Source organism: Sorex araneus, chromosome 1 (genome assembly GCF_027595985.1).
Source record: "Sorex araneus isolate mSorAra2 chromosome 1, mSorAra2.pri, whole genome shotgun sequence".
NCBI lineage: Eukaryota > Metazoa > Chordata > Mammalia > Eulipotyphla > Soricidae > Sorex > Sorex araneus.
The window spans coordinates 41,746,640-41,766,971 of NC_073302.1; the positions used below are offsets into that span (position 1 = coordinate 41,746,640).

Here is a 20,332-nt window from a genome sequence, read left to right on the forward strand (position 1 = left end):
AATAAAATAAAATGGAGTTTTAGGCATACAATGTTCTAGTACCAATTCTACCACCAGTGTCAACTTCCCTCCACCTATGTTCCTGGGCCACTCTCCATTTGAACTTATTTTAGATTTTTATCTCATTTTGACTTAGATAGAGTGTTTCTTAGTGCCTATTTTTTATGATTGAAGTTATTCATACTTAAGTCATCAACTTTACTGATAGCTACATTTTTGTAGTATTACCTTACTCTAGTTAGATTTCTTTATCCTCTCTTATTTTAGTATGGCTTAATATGGTATGATATGATACATGACTTGATATTATCTAACTTAATGTAACAAAACATAACATTAAAAAATCTCCTAAGGTTGGATTTTACAAGGCAGATAATTTAGGCATTTCAGAGCCAAGGAATGACACAGTGAAAGTTCTTCGAGATCCTGGGTGCAGAAGCCCACACCCAGGAAAGAGCAACAAACACAGAATGAAAACCCAAAGGAAATCTGGATCTCTCTGTAAGGGAAATAAGAACTGCAACTAGATATTAAACGTGTTACTCAGGGCATACACCTGTCTCTGTGCTCAGAGATCACTCCTATCAGGATGGGGGGAGGGCATACGTGATCCTGGGGGATTGAATTCAGGCTGGTGTGCACAAGTGCCCTACCCCCTGTGTTTCTTGCTCTGGCCCCAAGATATCACACTTTTGTCATTAACTCAAATTAAAACACAGGTCTCCTCTTAGCCTAGTCAACAAAGATTCAGTAGGATCCTAAGTTTGCCCTCATTTGGTGATAATGTTCTGTATGGTTTTCTATTCTAAATTTGCTGATGTTTGTTTTTTGACCAGACTATTACCTCTCTTCGTGTATGTTTCAGCTGCACAAAAGAAAAAAACCATTTTGCTGTTCAGTAGAATGTTCTTTGTTATTTTAAGATTTAACAGTTGGTTAATAGTTGGTTATAGAACCTCATGAGGTTCTATAAATGCAATGATTTTCATCAACAACTTTGTAAGGGTTTATCTGACAGTGATTCAATAAAAAATAGTAATGATTTTTGTGTGTACTTACTGTCTCACTGAGGTGAGTACTGAAGTTTTCAATTATTATAGTGGATTTGTTTATTTCTTCTTTCATTTCCAGTATTTTGGTCTCATATATTTGAAGCTCTGTTCCTAGGTACATATACAAATTATTATATATTATTGGAGGATTGACCTTTTTTTACCATTATAATTCCATATTTACCCTGAAGACTGGTCCCTATATTTTACTTTGTTCAGTAAAACATAGTTACTCCATGTTTCATTTGTATAATGTTTGTGCTCTCTCACTCACTCTCTCTCTCTCTCTCTACTCTCTCTCTCTCTTAAAAAAAAGGGACCACCCCAGTCAGTATGAGCTTGACTGTTTAGTGTTTGAATAAGAATTTGATGCCCAGTGCAATGCCGAGGGTTTCTCGGATCACACCTGGCAGTGCCCAGGAGCCAACAATGCTATACTTAGCAGTGCTGGGAATTGATTAGAGGCCTAGAGTATGCCAGACATGTACTTTATCTTTTGTGTCTCTTTGGCTGTTGCATCTACCCTCATATGTGTGTATCTATCTATCTATCTATCTATCTATCTATCTATCTATCTATCTATCTATCTATCTATCTATCTATCATCTATCTATCTATCTATCTATCTATCTATCTATCATCTATCTATCTATCTATCTATCTATCTATCTATCTATCTATCTATCTATCTATCTTTATATGTGTGTGTTGAAGATATATCACTGTCACCGTATCACTAACATCTCATTGTTTATCGATTTGCTCGAGCAGGCACAGTAACTTCTCCATTCGTCCTAGCCCTGAGATTTTAGAAGCCTCGCTTTACTTGTCCTTCCCAATGGTGCTGCATTGAAGGCTCTGTCAGGGTCAGGGGAATGAGACCCACCATTGTTACTGTTTTTGGCATATGAATACACCACGGGAGCTCGCCAGGCTCTGCCGTGCGGGTAGGATACTCTCGGTAGCTTGCCAAGTTCTCCAAGAGGGAGAACTAGACTACAAGAGGTCATGTTGTGGCAAATGGAACTTTGTGTTATAGTCTCTGGATCTTGGCTGTTGATGGGATTTCACACATATATATGTATATACATACCATTAAACAAACTACTTTACTTCCTGGTGGTATTTGGGATACCGTATGCAGTGCCAGGAATCAAACTGGGCTTGGTTACATGCAAAGCAAGTGGCTGTTTTGTTTTGTTTTCCAAATTCAAACATATTTTATTTAAGGTAAGGGAAATGACAGGAGGGACAGGCAGGGATGCTCCTAGATCATGGGAAGCATCTCTTTAAGCAAGATTTCCAAGAAGAATAAGGATTCTTTATCACAAAGTCCTCACAGTTTAAGTCAAAGCAAGTGTTTTAACCTTTGAATTATCTTTATGATCTCTCTCTTTTTTTTATTATTGAATCACCATGAAAAAGGTTACAAAGCTTTCAGGTTTAAGTCTCAGTATGATCTCATTTTAAAAAAGCTTTTCAAATGCTACCCACATTGCATGAATTGGCACTATTGCAGCTTTAGCATAGTTGAAAATATTTATTTTAGCATTATTTTATTTCACTTTTTGTAAATCAATTTTTAGTCAATATATTATTCTACCTAAAGAACTTTAAAATTTCCGGTAGAATAAGTGTTATAATAATACATTTTTCTAGGTTTGGCATGAAAATATTTATTTTTCATAATTAAAAATTTTTTTTTTGCTGAATATAGAATTCTGGGTTGGTAGTTTTCTTTTATGATCCCAAATGGCATATTCTAGCTTGAATATTTCTTTTTTAAAAGCTATTTTTATTGAGATAAAGGAATTTACAATACTGTTAATCATACTTTTCATGCATACATAATTTTTTTTTTTTGCTTTTTGGGTCACACCTGGCGATGCACAGGGGTTACTCTTGGCTCTGCACTCAGGAATTACCCCTGGCCGTGCTCAGGGGACCATATGGGATGCTGGGATTTGAACCCGGGTCGGCCGCGTGCAAGGCAAACGCCCTCCCCGCTGTGCTATCTCTCCAGCCCCTCATGCATATATAATTTTAATGCTGCATCCATCACCAGAGAGTCTGCTTCCTCCACCAGTGTCCCAGAGACCTGTCTCAACATTCCTTATCCATATAAGCTCAGGCCTTAACAAAAAACAATAATTCCAGCTTAAATATATATATATATTTAATAATGTAGGATTACTGCTATTTGTTCAGCCATTGATTAAACTGATTGAATTGGTCATGAATTTGACATTACTTTTATTTTTAATTGTGTCATCATGTGATAGATTTACAAAACTTTCATATTTGAGATTCAGCCATACAATATGGAACACCCATCTCTCTACCAGTGCACATTTTCCACCACCCACATCCCAGTCCTCACCCTGCCTCTATGGCAGACAATTTCCCCAATACTCTCTCTCTAATTTTGGGCATTATGTTTTGCTTGAAATTTCCCACCACCATTCAAGCCTACCCGCCAGGGGCAGATGCTAGATAATTTATTTTCCATTGTTTATTTTGAATATCATGAGAGCTCGCACAGATACTATTGTAAATGATGGGGTTCCAGAGACATCTCTGTATGGCACTAATCCATTTTGGGATTCAATTGGGAGTCTCTAGACCAGGGCTGTTGGTGCACTAAGATGGAGGCCAGAGGAAAATTGTGGGTGTGACAGCCAGTCTTCTGGGTGGGCACGGACCCAGGGATGGACAGCCCGGGTCCTCTGCAGCTATGCGGCCTGAAGATTCAGTCCTGAAACCCATATGCCTGGACCTTGCTTGTGGAAGGTCTTGGTCATCGGGATTCTATCTGGAGTAGGCAGGGAGACTGCACATGCTCCATCTGGGGTGCCCCAGTGACATTGGCTCAGTATGGAGCCCGGAGACATCTCTGGTGCTGTAGTGTCTTCTGGGACTTGCTGCTGTGTCTCTGGGTCAGGGCTGTTGATGCGGTAAGATCCACATTACAAACTTTTCAGAAGATTATATCTTGGTGAGGTTTGTCCTGAGAAGGTGGAGTCAGGCTGGGGATACGGAGCTGATTTTGGTTTGTGGAAGCAAGTGGCTGCCGGGACTCTACTTGGGTGGACCACCAGGCCAAGCCGACCCACTCCAATTTATCCCAGTCTGTTCAGCCATGTGCAAGTCCGAGATTAACGGTGGCTTTGGATCTCTTTCAAGATTTATCTCTGGGCCTCTGAAATAAGGCCAATAAATGAGCTCGTATAGCTGAGCCGGAGGTGGTTTGTGGGTGTGGCTCCCACATGCCTAATTTTGGCCGTTTAATTTCTTAGTAAACTTGGTCCTAAGATGTTGGGATCTGGCCATAGGCACAGCGGCAATTTTGGGGTATCAGGAAGCCTGAAGGCACTATCAGGCTGCTGATGCACTTGCCCCGCAGGTACAGGTTGACCTGTAGGCAGCACCATACCCCCACCGGCTTAATTTTTTTTTTTATTTTTGGGTCATACCCAGTGATGCACAGGGGTCACTCCTGGCTCTGCACTCAGGAATTACCCCTGGCCATGCTCAGGGGACCATATGGGATGCTGGGAATCGAACCCAGGTCGGCCGCGTGTAAGGCAAACACCCTACCTGCTGTGCTATTGCTCCAGCCCCACCAGCTTAAATAATTTTTTTCTTTTCTGGGTCACACCCAGCGTTGCTCAGGGTTACTCCTGGCTCTGCACTCAGGAATTACTCCTGGTAGTGCTTGGGGGACCATATAGGATGCTGGGAATCAAATCCGGCTCGGCCGTGTGCAAGGCAAACGCCCTATCCGCTGTGCTATCACGCTAGCCCCATTAGCTTAAATATTTTAACAAGAAGTTTGTTATTTTTTTTCCCTTTAGTCCTCTGTGTGATGTTTCTTTAATCTTTGGTTGTCTTTAGGAATTTCTCATTGTCTTTGTTCTTAGTACCTTGAATATAGCACTGTCGTCCCATTGTTTGTTGATTTGCTCGAGTGGGCACCAGTAACGTCTCCATTGTGAGACTTGTTACTGTTTTTGGCATGTCGAATATGCCACGGGTAGTTTGCCAGGCTCTGCCATGTGGGTGGGATATTCTCGGTAGCTTGCTGGGCTCTCCGAGAGGGACGGAAGAATTGAACCCAGGTTGGTCGTGTGCAAGGCAAATGCCCTACCTGCTATGCTATCGATCCAGTCCACCTTGAATATAAGAGGCCTAAATTGTTTTATTTTCTTTTTTGATTTTTGTATCACACCTGGTAGTACTCAGGGGTCATTCTTGGTTCTGTGCTCAGGGATCACTTTCGGCAGTCTTGGAGGATCATTTGGAGCTCCAGGGATTGAACCTGGATTGGCCTCAGACAAGACAAACACCTTACTCACTGTACTGTCTTTCTGGTCCCAGGTCTAGATTTTCAAGTATTTTATATTTATTATGCTTGATTTTCTCTGACTTCATGGATTTATTGTGTCATGTCTACTATTAATTTGGAAAATTCTTGTCTAGTATTTCTTTAAAAAATATTCTTCCCATTCTTGTCTTCTGAAATATTGTTACCTATATCTTGGCTATGCTATACTAATTTTTTCTCTTCTAAGGGTTTTATTTGGGTAATGGCTGCTGCCTTTTTCAGGTCTACTTTTTTCTAAGCTGTGTGTGTGCATCTACTGATGAACTGTTGAAAGTTGGAGGAATTTTTATCTCTGTTACTGTTAATTTATTTCTACTCTGTCTCAGATAAAAATAACTCCTCTGAAGCTTGCCATAAATGTGTATGGGCAAAGGGCAGTTAGGATAGAGAAGGAACCAGTATGACAATAATTATTAGAAATGGTCACTCTGGACAAGAACTGAGTGTTGAAAGTAGGTTAAAGGGATATGCATGATAACCTTTCAGCATCTTTATTGCAAAGGGGGGGGGAGAGAGAGAGAGAGAGAGAGAGAGAGAGAGAGAGAGAGAGAGAGAGAGAGAAGGAAAGTGGCAGGCATTGGGGTCTTAGGGTGGGGAGGACATAGGGGCCATGAGGGAAACTGGGGACATTGGTGGTGGGAAATGTACAGTGGTGAAGGGACCGGTATTGACACATTACATTCTATGACTGAAACCCAATCATGAACAACTTTGTAACTGTGCATTTCACTGTGAGTACAAAAAAATAAAATAAATTACTCCTATGATCTTGGATATCTTTTATCTTTTTTATGAAAGTCTTTAAGGTGTTAATCAACACTTATTTTGAATTCTCTGGGAAACAGTTCCAATGTCCTGTCAGTGGCTGGAATTTGCATAGGGATTTTGGGCTGCTTATTACTCGGTAAGTTTATCGAGAACCATCACAGAGCAAAGAGTTCAGTTAGCCAGCTTGCTGAGAATAAAATTGAAATAATAAAACAGAAGAAATGCTCTGGCATTCTCTCTGTTCGAATACAGCTCTCACTAGAATAGTCAAATGTAGTATGTTTAATTCCACACTTCTAAATTCATAATCTCTCTACCACAAGAGCTTTATCTTTCCTCAGGCTCTAATATAAATGTGCTGAGTGTCAACTTAAGTATGATTTGTAGAGAATGTAGTAGTATCTTTTTGACACAATTTCTTAAAAATGTTTTTCTCCATATCATAATAACCTTTCCTCATTATTTTCTATAAGCAGACCTTCTTTAGTAAATGCCCTAGCATTTTTTAAGACATGTAACATAAAGATTTTTTTAAAATACAGTAGTATTTTTTTTCTTTTTGCTTTTTGGGTCACACCCAGCGATGCACAGGGGTTACTCCTGGCTCATGCACTCAGGAATTACTCCTGGTGGTGCTCAGGGGACCATATGGTATGCTGGGAATTGAACCCGGGTCGGCCGCTTGCAAGGCAAATGCCCTACACGCTGTGCTATCGCTCCAGCCCCTAAAATACAGTAGTATTTTAAATTTATAAATCAGCCAATCATAGCGACATGGAGAGAGAGCCCAAGGGATGGAGAATGTGTCTTGGATACTCAAGGCCCTGAGTTTGAGCTCTGGTAATAAATGGCTCACTCAGTACACTGGGTATAACTTTGGAGCCCCTTAAGCATCACAGAGCCTTGGTCCATCATAGGCCCTAGCAGCATTGCATACCTGGTCTAAGCCCATTTGACCATGTATCACAAGGAGTGGCCTCCAGATGCCCTGAGCATAGCTTGGGAGATTCCCCAACCCCACCCCAAAAACCAGTAACGAAAATTATGTGGGAACCTTTGAGGGATAAACACACATAGGTACACAAACAAATAATATGATGACTCTTTTTTTAAAAAAACTTGGAATATTTGTGGGGACGGGGTGTTTTCACCAGAACTCTTTTCCCTTTGGCATGTGGATAAAAAAATATTAGTTTACAAGCTATTCATGGATCCACTCATCTTTTCACCTGTGTATCCACTCACCTATTCATCTATTTAGCAAACATCTTCTGAATGCCTTTCTGCCAAATGCTTCATAAATCACACAAAGATGCCTCTTCCAGGGTTTTTATCATTTACTAGAGACATAGTAAGTAACAATAAGACACAATAAAGTGTGACATTCTTACTGCTTTTAAGAAGCAGAGTTGGGCAGAACACCTGTTTGCCCTCTCAATTGCTAACTAATTTTCTGCACACACGTTCTCTCTGTGGGTCCATTGCATAGCTCATACTCAGAATGAGACTGCCAGTGTTTCTTTCATGTTCTCTGGGGTTAAAAATTTCTCCCTGATGTACATGCACAATCCCAATCATATTTATGAGAGTTACTAGTGCCAGCAGGAGACTCTGCCCCTGAAGCTGTTGGAAGGCATTTGAACAGCTTTTCAGTGAAGATTAATGGTTACAGAAAAGAAAAAAAAATGTTGGTCTGTCAGCTGGAAGTTAACTTGAAGGGATATAACAGACGAAAGCCAGGGAGGATACTTCACAAGCGAGGTGTGTTTGAGGAGTTTATGTTGGAACTGAAGCTTTGATGAATTACATGTATAATGCTACTGACAGGAAGATGTCAAAGTTTGTGGATAACAACAGAGAAAATAATGAGGGTTACTATTTCAGAGTGCCAGAGCACACCCACAATCTGTTTGTCCAAGAGAATGCTAAGCAAATGCGTCTCTTTCGGTTGCATTCAGTTGCCAAGAGAGACTCAGGAAGAAAGTTATTCCATGTGGAACTGTGTAGCTAAAAATGGAGACAGAGATTATACTTCAATAAGAACTCAGGCTTTCAAACTTCCAGTGAGCAGAGGATCTTTCAATTAAACCCAGTTTCACTCTTGTCTTTCTATTCTTCCCCTATCCTTCTGGGATGGAACCTAGGCAAAAGGTGTGAAGGATGAGGTAAGCAGAGCCTTCGTCCAGACTGCGTTCTTCTCGTTCATGATTTGGATTGAGAATTCACTATTTGGTTTCCTTTGGAAGTTTGCCTCTTCTCATGAATGAGAAGCTTTTCCTTTCTTAGAAGCGTCCCTCAAGGCCTGCTGTAATACTTTGGTCTAATATTTGAGTCCCTGCCTCCTTCCCTCATCTCAGTGATCTAAAATTGCAAAATAGCCAGAGGTCCTTGTCATCTTCCCTGAACACACTGTGCCACTACTGCACGGTGTGGAGGAAAGGCAGTGTTAATATGGGTCTGAGCAGAAGGTTTGTCTGCCATTCTATGGGAGTATGGCCTCTGGGTGATTTTGTTTAGTTGTTGTTTTTTTTGAGTGCTCCCAAGCAGTGCTCAGAGACCTGGGACCACTCCTGTTAGAACTCACCTATTGTACAGGAATAGGGCCTCAGTGTTCAAGCTCAGAGGTCTGAGGGAGTGCATATACTGATGGAGACCCCCAGGATTACATTGAGGGTGCTGGGTTGGGGATACACCTGTTGCTGGAGATTAAACTTGAGACCCTGTGCATGCAGGTACACACTTCAACTCTTTGATTTTAAAATCACACCTGTTATTTAAAAAAAATTCTATTTCAGAAAATTTTTTGCAAGGTGCTTTTACATTCCATGCTTTTGCTTTATCTTCCTTCCTTCTTTCTTTCTTTCTTTCTTTCTTTCTTTCTTTCTTTCTTTCTTTCTTTCTTTCTTTCTTTCTTTCTTTCTTTCTTTCTTTCTTTCTTTCTTTCTTTCTTTCTTTCTTTTTTTCTTTATTATTTTTGCTTTTTGGGTCATACCCATGGATGCTCAGGGATTACTCCTGGTTCTGCACCCAGGAATTCCTCCTGGTGGTGCTTGGGGGGACATAGGGGATTGTGGATAACAACAGAGAAAAGAATGAGGGTTACTCATGATTTGAGTAATGAGGGATTGAAAATAATGAGGGATTGAACCCAGGTCAGCTGCTTGCAAGAAAAACACCCTGCCCTCTGTACTTTCACTCTGCCCCCTCAATGCTAGCTTTTATTAATAAACTGTTTTATGATTTGTATTGTGAAGTCTTTGTGTGTTTTGCTTGGTTTTGCTTTTAGGCCAGACCCAGGGGTGCACAGGACCTACTCCTGGCTCTGCGCTCAGTGGTCACTCATGGTGATGCTGAGATGACCATAGGGGGTGCTGGTGCCGGGAACCTAACTGGAATCTGCCGCATGCAGAGCAAGTGTCTTACCCCCTGTGCTATATCTCTGGCCCTTTGTTTTGTTTCTCTAGAGTGGCTATGATTCCAGGGCCTCATGCATGCAAGCCAGTGCTCTACCATGGAGTCACAGACTGCGCCATCTGACATTGTCAACTTGTCATTGAAGTTCACTGGACAATGAACTGGGCAGAAATTACATTATAGATAGAGAAAGCGTCAGAGCCTCTTTCTATAGAGAGTCTATAATTCAGTTTCATTTAGAGCAAGGAAAAAAAAAGAGAAACTTTTAATCATGCTAAAAGAACTCAAATCTTTTGTTTTTGCTTTTTGGGTCATACCTGGCGGTGCACAGGGGTTACTCCTGGCTCTGCACTCAGGAATCACTCCTGGTGGTGCTCAGGGGACCATATGGGATCCTGGGAATCGAACCTGGGTTGGCCTCGTGCAAGGCAAACGCCCTACCCGCTGTGCTATTGCTCCAGCCCCAAGAACTCAAATCTTAAGTCTGGTTTCTATTTCAAACTATACATGTGGTCAGGACAATATTCTGTTAATACAGTTGATTCACCGCTACATTTCTCTACTGCTTGTCTGATATTGACAATTATAAACAGAGCAGTGCACCTAGTATTTTGTAGCAATCCTTTAGTGTTAGTTTCAGATGTGGTGTTTTGCTGCTCTTCACACTGCAGGAGTTCTCCTGGCAAACCTGGGCTTCCTTTACTTCAGTAAAGGCATGTTTTTGATATTGAAACTCTTGCAAATCTCTTTGGGTGCTTTCCCCTTGATCATATTGGTAACAGTCTTACATGGGACATCAAGCAAACCTTTGATGTTTAAGTTGTTTGCAGCCTAAATAAGTTCAAAAAATGTCCCTTGATCCACTTTCAGGAATTCTTGGTCCAAAGCTGGAGATTGTGTGTTTGCTTTTCTTTGTTCTCATTATTCTTTAGAGAAGGGGCTGCCTGCCTGTGGTGGGTGCCACTCTGAAGAATCTGTTGGGAAAGGAACGGAACCATTTTTTCCTTCATCCACCATCCCTAAATCTTCCAGCATAGTCTGGACAGTGACAGACTGGCAATTTCCACATCAACCACAACTATCTCTCCATCAGAACTCTGCAGCTTAATTCAAGTCCTGGTGCTCCGTCTAAGGCTGACGAGAGAGGAGCCTTCACATCAGCGAGAAAAGGTAGAGAACATGACCACTACCTCATCTGTGATTTTTGACCCCTAAAAAAATAATCTCCAGGCCAAGTCATTTTTCTTGAGTAATGAATTTAAAAACTATATTTAGGCTTTTGCCATTGCTTCTTGAAGTCTAGCCTAGGGCAGGATAATTCACACAGCAGCACTTGGGGTGGGCATTCTTTCAAGTTCGGTGGTCAGTTCTCTCATATTTGCCCTGAGCTTTTGAGGCGACCCTTTAAAAGAACAACTAAAATCCCAATGGTAAAATTGCTGGTAAACAATAGAGCGGCGTAATGGGGGTAAATTAACTGCAAGATGATAGAACAAGAGAGCTTAATTTTGCTTTTTTGGCAGTCCTTTAATTTCCTTTTTATTCAATTTGGTTTTGCGCTATGTTTTCTTTCAATGTTTTTGGCGCCGTTTACTGCTGTAGCCTTGAGAGGCCTGCTGATTATAACTTCATGCCTTTACTCAACTTGCACCAACATTTTGTAGTGTTGAAAAAGGGAACAATAGCCCCCAGATGGAGTTGTTGATAGTGTGAGTGCTGCCAAGGCTTAATATCTAACCTAATAGCAATTTCAGATTCTCTCTAAAATGGAAAACTAAACCAAGCCATCTGGAGGCTCCTGTTTAGCAACGGTGAGGTAGTCTAATGGTAAGAAACCCCCTTACCCCATAGTCCCCTGAGAAATCGTGGCCTTGACTGAAATAGTCTTTTTTTTATCATTTATTTATTTATTTGTTACCGATAATCATGCCCTTGTCTCTTTCTAACTGTTAAAAACCTTCCATTCATGCACATCCTTGTGGAAATTTGTATTTCCAAGATGGAATGCTGCTTGGTTCATGAATCATTTAAGAAAGTCAATTTGATCTCTAAATTTATTTGAATGAGACTTGTTCTTTTAACAGTAATTAAATTTCTAAGATGCATTGAAATTTTTTGATATTAATGTGCTTGCATTATTTCCAAGTTGTTAGTTTTTCTGATTGTAAAAGGCTTATAAAAGGCAATACCTTTTACCAAACAACATTTAGCAAGCCCTTCTAATTCTGCTTACAGGCTGCCTCTGAAAAGCAGAAAGTGCTCCACTGGGTCAAATATCTGAATCTGCCATCACATGCTCATCTCAAGGCTTGGATTCAGCCCAGGGTTGTTAAGATTCTTTTCCTTGGCTGGCACAAAAAGTTGATTAAAGTTCTGTTTGGCTTCTACTCAAAAGTTGGCCAACTTTTGGAAACGGTATGTCTGGTCTTTATCTGTTTTATGACATTTAAAAGAATATTTTCCAGGAATACATTTTTAATATCTAGAAGATCTTTTTCAAAGAAATAGATATTCCCAGCTGAATGATGTAATTAGTTGTAACTCACGCTTTTCTGCTCTTCAGGAAGTTCCCTTGTCTTTCCTTCACCAACATTAATTTTGTCTATCTTAACCTAATCCATTATACTTATTTGCTTGATTACTTATCAATTATTTTACTCATTTGTGATTTGATAGTAGCATATTGAGAAACAAGATGACAGGTAGAGAAAGTGCTCTATTATGCAACACTCTAGCAAGTTGGAGATAATGTCCTAGAGAGCCATAGTGTCTAGTTGAGGACAAGGGACAGCTTGTATGCCAAAACAGGAAAGTCTAAACTGCTCTTTTAGAAAGGGCAGTTTGCAGCCTGGTATGTACCAAGATGGTTAATGAATTTCTCTGTGGGCTGCTCCTCTGAGACATACTACAATGAATTCATAAATCTAAAGAATAAGGGTTCAGTCTGTAACTGATTTTCCAGTGTAGGTATTGGGAGAAGAACAAAATGAGAGAAGTATTTTTCACATTCTCAGCAGCCCAAACCCAGAAGTGTTTGTCAGTTTTAATTTTGAGTCCAGATTTTAATTACTTTTGGGCTGGTTTCAATTTTAATTCTTCTACTAGGCTGAATTTCTTGAAGCTATTGCCAGGATCTGACCCACTATAGATTTACAGGAACTATTAAACTGACTGACAGCAATATTTCCCCAACTTTATTGAGGAATGGCTTAAATACAATTTTGTGTCTGTGTGTGTGTGTGTGTGTGTTTCTGTGTGTATATGTGCACTTATTTTTGGGTATTGGGCCCTATCTGGTAATGCTCAGGACTCACTCCTGGCTCTGCACTTAAGAATTACTCTTAGTGGTGTTTGGTGTCATGTGCCCTGGCAGAAGATTTAACTAAGGAACTGGGGTCAGCTACATGCATGGCAAATGCCTTAACCGCTGTGCTATCTCTCTGGCCCAATTTTATATATCTACTACATAATGTAATACTTGGTATGCATATACACAGTGGAATAATAATCAAAATTAAATAATTAATACAAATATCATTTCACATAGTTGACTTTGTGTGTGTGTGTGTGTGTGGTGAGAACACTTAAGATCTACTCTTATGGGGCTGGAGAGATAATAGGGTAGATAGGGCACTTGCCTTGCAAAGGCACACCTGGGTTCAATTCCTTGTCCCCTGGTGCTCACAAAGAGTGAACCCTAAGCACATACCCAGGAGAATCCCTGAGAACCACTGGATGTGGCCCTCAAATAAACAAACCAAACAAAAGATTTACTCTTATGAACTTTCAAGTATATAACACTGTACTATTAACGATCATTACCAAAACTTAAATTTATTCCTTAATCTGTATGCCCTCTCCTCTCTTCCTCAGCTCCTGGAAATCACCATTGTATTTTATCTTATCTCTATAGTAACGACACTTAAAAAATTCACATAGAAGTAAAATTATATAGCATATTGTTGTATGTGTATTTTTTAAAAAGTGCTGAAATAATATTCTATGGCTTGTGTTTTACATTTTCTATCTTATTTTCTTTATGCACTCATCCATTGAGGTCTTTTAAATTGTTTTCATACCTTGGCTATTGTGAATAAGGTTGCAGTTAATAGAGAATGCAGATATATCTTTGAGATACTGATTTTATTGAGAAACATCCTTTAACAATTCAGCATTGCAAGAATATGAGAATATTGGTGCTTTTATATTCTTCTTGTAGCGATGTATATTGGCTTGAACTTTATGGAAGGAAGTTGACAGTGTGTGACAGTCCTTAATGTGGTCTGCAAAAAGGTCTGCAAAACCTAGAGGTCCATCTTATGAAAAGCATCAATATTTGGTGAATGATTAATGAAAAGATATTTCACACTGTTTAAAAATTAATAGTTAAAATTAAAAGCAACAGAAATATCTGATAATATATGTTAATATCCAATAATTTAGGTGATTTTTTTCAGGATAATAGAAAATTAGTGATATTGTTTAAATTAAATCTAGATCATTGTATTTATTAATCTCACATATGCACTGGTGTATCATTTTAATAAATCTAAGAACAAATTAGCAAACTGCTTAAAAAGGCTATTTCTTCAGTAGACTTAATTTTAGTGATCTTTTCCAAAACAGATTGCAAATAGTATACAATAGTTTATGATTAGTTAGATGTGTTCTATTAGAAATAATTTTGTAAAAGTAGTGATTGAATGTTACTTTGCAGAAAATATTTCTTCCAGACTTATGAACTTTGAATAATGACATATATAATTTAGAGGGAAAAAATGGGATTTCAAAATTCCTGTAGACAATTTGTTCATCATTCAACAATGGAATATCCAACAGAACAAATACATGTCTAAATCCAATAAAGTTGATGCAACTTCCTTATCAGGCAAAATTATTAGATTTGGGACTGCAGAGAGATAGCACAAAGACTAAGGTGCTTTTGCAGGTAACCAACTTTAGTTTGATCCCTAGCACCACATATGATTCCCCAAGCACTTCTAGGGATTATTCTTAAGCACAGCGCTAAGAAAGTCCCTGAGCACCACGGGTGTGCCTCTTCTCCAAATGATTCTGTTTATTATCACTAACAACTTACAATTTTTAATTTACTATAGCTTATGTATTTATAATAGTGCTAAACTTTATGGGCTGCATGATAGCACAGCAGGTAGGGCGTTTGCCTTGCATGCGGCCAATCCTGGTTTGATTCTTCTGCCCCTCTCAGAGAGCCCAGCAAGCTACTGAGAATATCTCGACCTCACAGCAGAGCCTAGCAAGATACCTGTGGCGTATTCGATATGCCAAAAACAGTAACAACAAGTTTTACAATGGAGACTTTACTGGTTGTCTGCTCGAGCAAATCGATGAGCAATGGGATGACAATGACAGTGACAGTGACAGTTAAAGTTTATGGGTCAATATATAAAAAACTACTTAATCTAACCACCACCAAAATGCCCATTACCCTCTGCCATTTTTCATATGTCACCTCTGAGTCTTTCTGTCCCCTCCTCCAAGTATTTGGGAATTGGTTTTGTATTCTAATGCCAAGGGTTTGTCATTGTTATAGACTGTCTGTTCTTTGTCTATTATTCCAAACAACTCTTTCATTAAAATATCAGCCAATACTATGAAAGGTCATCCAAGTAAAGTGAGGTTGACTTAATCAAGTTTCACATACACACATTGATCCTGCTAGGACTGATCATCTATCTAGACAGTTCCAGTAGCTTTCATGAACAGCAATTTTTCTTTCTTTACAGAAATACATGATTCATTTAAGGAAATAGGTATTTTTGTATTTACCTTATGTTTTTTGGTAAAAAGGCTGTCATTGCCTATATAACCATACACAGTAGCCCTGAATGCTCAGGAAGTTCATTATTGAAACTGAAGTGATCCACAAGCTCATGGGTTCAGGTTCTTAAGGAAACGTTCTACCTGAAGATGTTTGTAAATAAGTCAGAAACATCTTAGATTCTCAAAGATAAAGATACACTTAACTTTTGGCAATGGAACTGAAGGATAAAGTGATGCTTAATAATATGAATAAATATGGACCCTTTCCCTAGCAATTTTTTTTGTTAGCTTGTTAACCATTTTTTCCTTTCACACTAAATTCAGTTTTTGCATGAAATATCATTGCATTTTAGGGTGAAAATATGGCAATAACTGGCATTTAAGAATCAGGATCCAACTTCCAAATTTTGCAATTGAGCAATTGAGCATCAGAAATGTTTGCTACCTGGTGTCACATAGTTCTTAAGTGACAGAGCCCATGTTCTAAGTCAGTTTGTTTTGTAGGCTATAGAGTTTACCTTGCGTACTACTGCAAGCCTTTGAGGGATCATGGCTCTTTAAAAGGCATAGTACTGGCTCTTTAACCTGCACAAGAAACCTGCTCCTCTAAGAATGAACTTAATTGTAAGATCACATGTCTTGGGAATATAGGGTGAGTCTTTGTGTGGTCAACACTGACTGTAACCTGATTCTGCCTCTTGTGAGAAATTTTCTAGGGAAAGGTTAGGCTGATTTTCTGGTTTGCTTGAGGCAACAGAGGTGGCTGTTTTTGGGGCAAAGAGTAGCTCCTTTTATTTGTTTGGGCCTTTACCTCCCAGCCAGGGCCACTCCACCAAAAAAGATGAATTAAGCCTTCAGATGAGGGGATGGAGCCATAATGCAGTGGATAGGGTTTGCATGCAGTTCACCTGGGGTTCGATCCCCACTATTTCATATGGTCTCTAGAGCACCGCCAGGAGTAATTCCTGACTGCTGAGCCATGAGTAATCTCTGAGCATCACCGGGGGTGGCCCCCGAACAACTAAAAAAGCAAAACAAAAACGTTTCAGCTGAGAAGGAAATTTTCTAGGGATTTTGAATTAACCCCGTGTATCTTGAATCGGCAGTTCTGAACTGCCTGGATTCAGATGCAGTGTATTAGAGACACAGAGTTTTCCTGGCAACTTTTGAAAACGTATTAAGGCTTTGCCACTTCTCTGTTCCCAAGTTGTCCATCAAATGTGACAGGCACACTATCATCCTGTGACCCGTGAGGGGTGACTGTGTACACTGTGTAGCTCCTAATCATCTTCCCTTGCTCACTTCCTGTCATTTTTCTGCCAGCCTTACTTGCCCAGGATTATCCACTGGCTCTCTGCCCTTCCGCCTTCCCGTGCCAGATGCTCTGGAAGAGCGCGGATCTGCTCTTGCTGCCGTGAGAGGCCAAGAGACTCATCCGCCAAGCTGCACGAAGAGGTCCAGGACATGCAGATGAGGAAGAAGCAGCCAGGGATCCTCTGGATCCTCTATGTAGCAGGGCTGAGAGCCCTGACCGGAACCTGGGGTTGATGCTGATTTCAGTGAAGAGTTAAAAATACAATGAAAAGAGCTGCTGGTCCTCCTTTTTCTCCCTTCTCACCTAAGAGATTAATTAGTGGGGCATAAAACGTGGTAGTGGACAAGTCTCATTTTGGGTGACGTCAGTGGCATCTTCTCTTAATTTTCAGAACTTGGATTTCTAGAAATCAGGCATGTGCCGTGGTTAGTAATACTTTGAAAGAAATGAATGAGTCAGAACTCGTATTATTTCTTCTTTATTAAAATGCTCATCTAGTCAGTAACCAATGTGATTCTGATCACAGTGTGCTGAGGAAACTCAACTCTTTTCTTGAAGGAATGCCAACTTGTGGGTTTTACCATATTAGGTGGTCCTCATTGTTAAAGGAGATTTAAAAATTAATGATTTGTTTGTAGATGATTGCTTGGCCATAGGAAGTTATCTTGGAGATATTGTTAAAAAAAAGTAAGTGCAGGGGAAATTTTAGCTGTTGCAGACTATCCTCTAACAAGAAAAAGGATGATAGATTAAATCTGAGTTACTTTCCCAGGGTAACCATTAAATATTTATGTAGGACACAGCAAATAAACATAATAACAATGAATGTTGGCAACTTAACAGCGCAATTTATCTTTAAAGTGCTTTACAAAAACAACCTAATTAATCCTCCTGCCCTCTATATTAAAAAGTTAAAAAAAATGAAATCCCAACGCCTTTTCTATTTCATTAACTTAGCTTTACCTTTGTTATTATTAGTTTGAATATGTTGGCCAAAAATTTTCTAATATTTAAAATTTTGCCTGATGTCTTCCCCAGGGTAGATTCCTTGCTGTCCTCTGGGAGACCTACCGCATAAAGTGCCAAAGACTCTCCCAAAGAGACAATTACATCCATGCAGTCGACCAATCTCACGGTGAGCTTGATTCACTTATAATTCTGAAGTTGTAAATAAACTGGAACTTCACAGTGAACTGTGACTCCAGGTAAGCAAATTGTTCCTACAATACATTTCTCACTGGGGGGAAAGTTCAAAGTTATATTCTGCAAAAGTGATCTCAAAGTGTCCTAATTTTACTAAACTATTGAAATTTCCTGCCAATAGTCTCTGTCTTATATGTACAAAACTAAGACAAGTTTACCAACCTACCCACTTTTTCTTCCAATATTAAGATAATAACTGATCTGTAACATGGTTTAGCTTAAGATATACAACATAATAGATATATGTGCGTGTAAAATGATTACCACAATATATTTGGTTAATATTTACTGTCTCCAATAGTTACTTTTATTTTTTATAATATGAATTTTTATTTTTGTTTCTCAGTATTAAACCCAGATTATAGAAATACATTCAATGCTTGCACTTCACTCCTGAGTTATGTTCCTTGCCCTATCTAAAAGAACTTTTAAGATCTACTCTCTTGGCAACTTTTAAATATATAATACAGTATTGTTCTCTACAGTTACTACTATAATAGTAACTGTATATTACTTCTCTAGAACTTGTTTATCTTTTAATTATCTTCTTAATTTCCTTCACACATTTCTCCTACCCCTCTTGACCTTCTTCAGGAAACTACCAATTTATTCTCTGTTTCTGGGTTTGTTTTGTTTGCATTTATTTTTTAGAGTGCATAGCATTGTTTCAGTGTGGGTGAAAGAAACTCGCAATTTTGTTTGTCATTACGTAAGTAAAACATGAATACATTCTCCTTGTTAGTAAAAAACAAAACAAAACAAACATGCAAAAAAGTGAATAGTTTTCTTATCAGAATTTGAGAGTTAGTATGTCGAGTGGACATTTGCCTTGCATACTACCAGCCCTGGTTCGCTCCTCAGCACATCATAAGGTCCCCTAAACCCTGCCTGGAGAAATCCCTGAGCACTGCCAGGTGTGGGGACACTCCTTCAAACAATAAAAAGCAAAAAATTTGCTTTTGGGTCTTCCCAGAGGTAGAGTCCATACAGTATTTTTCTTTCTCTGCTTGATTTATTTCACTAATATAGTGCCCTCTAGGTCTATAGTTGGTAACAGAAATATTTGATTTTTTTTATGATTGAAAAATTTTAAGATATATGCATGGTATAATAAATATACAGATATGCATATATATGTCTATGCAACTATCACATTCTCTTTATTCATTTATTCATTGATGGGCACTTGGGTTACCTCCATTTCTTAGCTAATGTATACAATGATGTGAATGTATCTATAGCACAGGGATGCATAAATAGTTTTCCTTTTGTAGTTATTGTTTCTTTCTCTTTCAATAAATACCCAGCACTGGAATTGCTGAATAACTTGATAAAGTTCTAGTTTGGAGTTTTTTTGAGCATGCTTTCCATTGTATCTTCAGCTTCCTTTCCCCCTTTCAAGAGTGCTTGGCTTTTTATAGTTCCATTGAAATTTTAGAATTTTTCTCCCTGTTTTGTGAAAAATGGCCTTGGAGTCTTGATAGAAATTTACATTGAGTCAATAAATCATTTTGGGTATTATGGGTATTTAAAAAGTAATACTTTTAAAAATTCAATAGCATAGACTATCTGTTCATTTATTGGTGTCTTTTTCAAGAGTTTCTTTTATTAGTGGATTATAAAGAGTAAAAGTCTTTTATTCCTCATTGAAATGCATTCTTATGGATTTTATTGTTTCTGACTCAGTTGCAGATGGAATTGTTTTCTTAATTTAACTTTCTAATGGTTTGCTATTATTATATAGAAGTGCAACCTATTTTTCCATATTGATTTTGTAGCCTGCCACTTTACTGGGTTTATTTATTGGTTATAACACTTTCTTGAGGTATTTAGGGTTTTCTATATATAATACCAGGCTGTCTGCAAACAATGATAATTTTACTTCTTCCTTACCAGCTTGAATGTTTTTTATTTCTTTTTCTCACTTAAGTCTCTCTAGGACTTCTAATATTTTGCAGAGTAAAAGTGGTAAGAGCGGCTATTCTTTTCCTATTTCTCATCTTATTATTTATTTGTTTATTGAATCACCATAAGATATAGTTACAAAGTTGTTCATGTTTGAGTTTCAGTCATACTATGTTCTATCACCCGTCCCTTCACCAGTTTATATTTCCTACCATCAATGTCTCCATGTCCCCAGTTTCCCTCCTGACAATCTCCCCACAGCCTGCTTCCATGGAAGACACTTTCTCTCTCTTTCTTTCTCTCTCTCCTTCCCGTCCTCCCTCCTCTCTCTCTCTTTTCTCTCTTTCTCTCTCCCTATTTCCTATCTTAGAGAAAAAGCTCTCATCTTGCACTGTAATGTGGAATGTTTGCGCTAGTTTTGTCATATGTGGCCTTTTCTGTTTCTTAAGTCTTGATGATCTTCTACACTTTTCCTTGGTGACTGTGTGA

General features: G+C 38.9%; 1 pseudogene; it reads right to left on the bottom strand.

Moving 5' to 3' along the window:
• The window catches only part of LOC101556489 (S-phase kinase-associated protein 1-like), a 48,970-nt pseudogene extending 31,119 nt beyond the window's left edge, over positions 1–17,851 (bottom strand).
• Between the last annotated feature and the right edge of the window lie 2,481 nt (positions 17,852–20,332).